This window comes from Balaenoptera physalus (assembly GCF_965194825.1).
Source record: "Balaenoptera physalus genome assembly, chromosome: 10".
Lineage (NCBI taxonomy): Eukaryota > Metazoa > Chordata > Mammalia > Artiodactyla > Balaenopteridae > Balaenoptera > Balaenoptera physalus.
The window spans coordinates 10,441,063-10,448,088 of NC_138889.1; positions in this window are offsets into that span (position 1 = coordinate 10,441,063).

Sequence of the window (7,026 nt, forward strand, 5' to 3'; positions counted from 1 at the left end):
TCTCATTGTGGTGGCTTCTCTTGTTGTGGAGCACAGGCTCTAGGTGCGTCAGGTTCAGTAGTTATGGCTCGCGGGCTGTAGAGCACAGGCTCAGTAGTTGTGGCGCACAGGATTAGTTGCTCTGCAGCATGTGGGATCTTCCTGGACCAGGGCTCGAACCCATGTCCCCTGCATTGACAGGCAGATTCTTAACCATTGCACCACCAGGGAAGCCCAGTGTAAAGAACTCTTGCATCAAAGGAGAGATCACGGGCTTCCCTGGTGGCGCAATGCAGGGGACACGGGTTTGAGCCCTGGTCTGGGAAGATCCCACATGCCGCGGAGCGACTGGGCCCGTGAGCCACAACTACTCAGCCTGCGCATCTGGAGCCTGTGCTCCACAACAAGAGAGGCCGCGATGGTGAGAGGCCTGCGCACCGTGATGAAGAGTGGCCCCCGCTTGCCGCAACTAGAGAAAGCCCTAGCGCAGAAATGAAGACCCAACACAGCCATAACTAAATTAATTTAAAAAAAAATAAAAAGGAGAGATCACGTGGAAATTTACTAATGCTCAGAACTAGAACAAAATGTAAATGCTGCATATCGATACTTATAGGATGCACTGAAAATGGTACTGACTGGATAACAAAAAAGGAGAAGCTAAAAAAAATGAGCTAAATTATCAGCTTAGGAATTTTTTAAATAACAAAATATAGAAAGGAGCTACTGCAGAAAGTAATGACAAAAAATTACATTAACAAAGGAAAAAGGCTGGTTCTTTGAAAAGACTGCTAAAACCTTTGGCAATATTGATTAAGAGATAGAAATATAGAAATATAGTAAATAATAAGCTACAGAAAGGTAACTGTAGAAAAATATAAATCAGTAGTGGTGGTATAAAACAAAGATAATGCCTTTTGAAAATTAAAATACAGAGATGGCCTCATCCACCAGAGGGCAGACAGCAGAAGCAAGAAGAACTACAATTCTGCAGCCTGTGGAAGGAAACCCACATTCACAGAAAGACAAAATGAAAAGGCAGAGGACTTTGTACCAGATGAAGGAACAAGATAAAACCCCAGAAAAACAGCTAAATAAATTGGAGATAGGAAACCTTCCAGAAAAAGAATTCAGAATAATGATAGTGAAGATGATCCAGGACCTTGGAGAAAGAATGGAGGTAAAGATTGAGAAGATGCAAGAAATGTTTAACGAAGACCTAGAAGAATTAAAGAACAAACAGAAGAATTAAAGAACAACAGGTGAACAATATAATAACTGAAACAAAAAACACATTAGAAGGAATCAATAGCAGAATAACTGAGGCAGAAGAACGGATAAGTGACCTGGAAGACAGAATAGTGGAATTCACTGCTGTGGAACAGAATTAAAAAAAAAAGAATGAAAAGAAATGAAGACAGCCTAAGAGACCTCTGGGACAACATTAAATGCAACAACATTCGCATTATAGGGGTCCCAGGAGAAGAGAGAGAGAAAGGACCAGAGAAAATATTTGAAGAGATTATAGTTGAAAACTTCCCTAACATGGGAAAGGAAATAGCCACCCAAGTCCAGGAAGCGCAGAGAGTCCCAGGCAGGATAAACCCAAGGAGAAACACGCTGAGACACATAGTAATCAAACTGACAAAAATTAAAGATGAAAAATTATTGAAAGCAACAAGGGAAAAATGACAAATAACATACAAGGGAACTCCCATAAGGTTAACAGCTGATTTCTCAGCAGAAACTCTACAAGCCAGAAGGGAGTGGCATGATATATTTGATGAAAGGGAAGAACCTACAACCAAGATTGCTCTACCCGCAAGGATCTCATTCAGATTAGACAGAGAAATCAAAAGCTTTACAGACAAGCAAAAGCTAAAAGAATTCAGCACCACCAAACCAGCTCTAAAACAAATGCTAAAGGAACGTCTCTAAGTGGGAAACACAAGAGAAGAAAAGGACCTACAAAAACAAACCCATAAGAATTAAGAAAGTGGTAATAGGAACATACATATCGATAACTACCTTAAACGTGAAAGGATTAAATGCTCCAACCAAAAGACACAGGCTCGCTGAATGGATACAAAAACAAGACCCATATATATGCTGTCTACAAGAGACCCACTTCAGACCTAGGGACACATACAGACTGAAAGTGAGGGGATGGAAAAGGATATTCCATGCAAATGGAAATCAAAAGAAAGCTGGAGTAGCAATACTCATGTCAGATAAAATAGACTTTAAAGAATAGGGCTTCCCTGGTGGCACAGTGGTTAATAATCCACCTCCCAGTGCAGGGGACATGGGTTCGAGCCCTAGTCCAGGAAGACCCCACATGCCACAGAGCAACTAAGCCCAAGTGCCACAACTACTGAGCCTGCACTCTAGAGCCCGTGAGCCACAACTACTGAAGTCCGCATGCCACAACTACTGAAGCCTGCGCACCTAGAGCCCATGATCCGCAACAAGAGAAGCCACCACAGTGAAAGCCTGTGCACCACAATGAAAAGTAGCCCCCTCTCACTGCAACTAGAGAAAGCCCATGCACAGCAATGAAGACCCAAAGCAGCCAAAAATAAATAAATAAATATTTTAAATAATAAAATAATGTTACAAGAGACAAGGAAGGACACTACATAATGATCAAGGGATCAATCCAAGAAGAAGATATAACAATTATATAGGCACCCAACATAGGAGCACCTCAATACACAAGACAACTGCTAACAGCTCTAAAAGAGGAAATCGACAGTGCACAATAATTGTGGGGGACTGTAACACCTCACTTACACGAATGGAAAGATCATCCAGGCAGAAAATTAATAAGGAAACACAAGCTTTAAATGACACAATAGACCAGATAGATTTAATTGATATTTATAGGACATTCCATCCAAAAACAGCAGATTACACTTTCTTCTCAAGTGCACATGGAACATTCTCTAGGATAGATAACATCTTGGGTCACATTCAAGCCTCGGTAAATTTAAGAAAATTGAAATCATACCAAGCAGCTTTTCCGACCACGACGCTATGAGATTAGAAATCAATTACAGGGGAAAAAAAGGTAAAAAACACAAACACATGGAGGCTAAACAATACGTTGCTAAATAACCAAGAGATCACTGAAGAAATCAAAGAGGAAATCAAAAAGTACCTAGAGACAAATGACAACGAAAACATGACAATCCAAAACCTATGGATGCAGCAAAAGCAGTTCTAAGAGGGAAGTTTACAGCAATACAAGACTACCTCAAGAAACAAGAAAAATCTCAAGTAAACAATCTAACCCTACACCTAAAGGAACTAGAGAAAGAAGAACAAACAAAACCCAAAGTTAGCAGAAGGAAAGAAATCATCAAGATCAGAGCAGAAATAAATGAAATAGAAACAAAGAAAACAATAGCAAAGATCAATAAAACTAAAAGCTGGTTCTTTGAGAAGATAAACAAAATTGATAAACCTTTAGCCAGACTCATCAAGAAAAAGAGGGAGAGGACTCAAATCAATAAAATTAGAAATGAAAAAGGAGAAGTTACAACGGACACCACAGAAATACAAAGCATTTTAAGAGACTACTACAAGCAACTCTATGCCAATAAAATGGATAACCTGGAAGAAGTGGACAAATTCTTAGAAAGGTATAACCTTCCAAGACTGAACCAGGAAGAAACAGAAAATATGAACAGACCAATCACAAGTAATGAAATTGAAACTGTGATTTAAAATCTTCCAAGAAACAAAAGTCCAGGACCAGATGGCTTCATAGGTGAATTCTATCAAACATTTAGAGAAGCGCTAACACCCATCCTTCTCAAACTCTTCCAAAAAATTGCAGAGGAAGGAAGATTCCCAAACTCCTTCTATGAGGCCACCATCACCCTGATACCAAAACCAGACAAAGATACTACAAAAAAAGAAAATTACAGACCAATAACTCTCATGAATATAGATGCAAAAATCCTCAACAGAATACTAGCAAACAGAATCCAACAGCACATTAAAAGGATCATACACCATGATCAAGGGATTTATCCCAGGGATGCAAGGATTTTTCAATATATGCAAATCAATCAATGTGATACACCATATTAACAAACTGAAGAATAAAAACCATGTGATCATCTCAATAGATGCAGAAAAAGCTTTTGACAAAATTCAATACCCATTTATGATAAAAACTCTCCAGAACGTGGGCATAGAGGGAAACTACCTCAACATAATAAAGGCCATATATGACAAACCCACAGCAAACATCATTCTCAATGGTGAAGAACTGAAAGCATTTCCTCTAAGATCAGGAACAAGACAAGGAGGTCCACTCTCGCCACTATTATTCAACATAGTTTTGTAAGTCCTAGCCACGGCAATCAGAGAAGAAAAAGAAATAAAAGGAATACAAATTGGAAAAGAAGAAGTAAAGCTGTCACTGTTTGCAGATGACATGATACTATACATAGAGAATCCTAAAGATGCTACCAGAAAACTACTTGAGCTAATCGATGAATTTGGTAAAGTAGCAGGATAAAAATTAATGCACAGAAATCTCTTGCATTCCTATACACTAACAACGAAAGATCAGAAGGAGAAATTAAGGAAACAATCCCATTCACCATTGCAACAGAAAGAATAAAATACCTAGGAATAAACCTACCTAAGGAGGTAAAAGGCCTGTACTCAGAAAACTATAAGACACTGATGAAAGAAATCAAAGATGACACAAACAGATGGAGAGATAAACCATGTGCTTGCATTGGAAGAATCAATATTGTGAAAATGACTATACTACCCAAAGCAATCTACAGATTCAATGCAATCCCTATCAAATTACCAGTAGCATTTTTTACAGAACTAGAACAAAAAATCTTAAAATTTGTATGGAGACACAAAGACCCCCAATAGCCAAAGCAGTCTTTATAGGGAGAAAAAACGGAGCTGGAGGAATCAGACTCCCTGACTTCAGACTATACTACAAAGCTACAGTAATCAAGACAATATGGTACTGGCACAAAAATAGAAATATAGATCAATGGAACAGGATAGAAAGCCCAGAGATAAACACATGCACCTATGGTCAACTAATCTATGACAAAGGAGGCAAGGATATACAATGGAGAAAAGACAGTCTCTTCAATAAGTGGTGCTGGGAAGACTGGACAGCTACATGTAAAAGAATGAAATTAGAACACTCCCTAACACCATTCACAAAAATAAACTCCAAATGGATTAGAGACCTAAATGTAAGACCGGACACTATAAAACTCTTAGAGGAAAACATAGGAAGAACACTCTTTGACATAAATCACAGCAAGATATTTTTTGATCCACCACCTAGAGTAATGGAAATAAAAACAAAAACAAACAAATGGCACCTAATGAAACTTAAAATCTTTTGCAAAGCAAAGGAAACTACAAACAAAACGAAAAGACAACCCTCAGAATGGGAGAAAATATTTGCAAATGAATCAACGGACAAAGGATTAATCTCCAAAATATATAAACAGCTCATTCAGCTCAATATCAAAGAAACAAACACCCCAATCCAAAAATGGGCAGAAGACCTAAATAGACATTTCTCCAAAGAAGACATACAGACGGCCACGAAGCACATGAAAAGCTGCTCAACATCACTAATTATTAGAGAAATGCAAATCAAAACTACAATGAGGTATCACCTCACCCCTGTTAGAATGGGCATCATCAGAAAATCTACAAACAACAAATGCTGGAGAGGGTGTGGAGAAAAGGGAACCCTCTTGCACTGTTGGTGGGAATGTAAATTGATACAACCACTATGGAGAACAATATGGAGGTTCCTTAAAAAACTAAAAATAGAATTACCATATGACCCAGCAATCCCACTACTGGGCATATACCCAGAGAAAACCGTAATTCAAAAAGACACATGCACCCGAATGTTCATTGCAGCACTATTTACAATAGCCAGGTCATGGAAGCAACCTAAATGCCCATCAACAGACGAATGTATAAAGACGATGTGGTACATATATACAATGGAATATTACTCAGCCATAAAAAGGAATGAAATTGGGTCATGTGTAGAGACGTGGATGGATCTAGAGACTGTCATACAGAGTGAAGTAAGTCAGAAAGAGAAAAACAAATATAGTATATTAACGTATATATGTGGAACCTAGAAAAATGGTACAGATGAACCGGTTTGCAGGGCAGAAATAGAGACACAGATGTAGAGGACAAACGTATTGACAACAAGGGGGGAAAGTGGTGGGGGGTGGTGGTGGTGGGATGAATTGGGAGATTGGGATTGACGTATATACACTAATACGTATAAAATAGATAACTAATAAGAACATGCTGTATAAATAAATAAATTAAATTAAATTAAAAAAAAAAGGCATTCAAAGCAAATCCCTCATTTGTTCTCCCCTTCCTCCCCCCAAAACAGAATCTGAACATACATGAGCTCATTCCAGGAAAGGGGAGCACAGGCCTTTGGAGAGGGACCCATGGGCTGAGCTGCCTCTGGAAGGAGTGGAGGGAGTGGGCCTGCCCAAGACCATATGTGTGGGATATGGCACCTGCTCTCAGCCTTCCTCCCCAGCCACCACCTCCTGGCTGCACCCCAGGACTGCATTCCAGTTATCCCACTCACTAGCTGTGTGACCTTGTGCCAGTAACTTAACCTCTCTGAGTCTCGGTGTCCTCCTCTGTAACTGAGGATAACACCAGCTGCACCCCATCGAGCTACTGAGAGGATTAAATGAAATGCTGTCCTAGATGGGTGCCCTCGGTATCCAGAGGCCAGCCATGGGAAGGATGGCGTCACATCAGCCCCTTCTCCTCTGAGAAAGGAACAGGTCTTTGGAACCTGGAATCCAAGACTGTCCAAGGTGGTAGGGCCTGTCCATTATTGAGTCTGGTCCTCCCAGTGTGCAGGGGGAATCTGAGGCCCAGAGAGGGGAGCTGCACAGCGGGTCAGCACGAACCCCAGGTCAGGACTCGAGCTGCAGCTACTCAGGACCAGGAAGTCTTGCCCAAGGAGAAGGCCCCCTCGGCATGTGT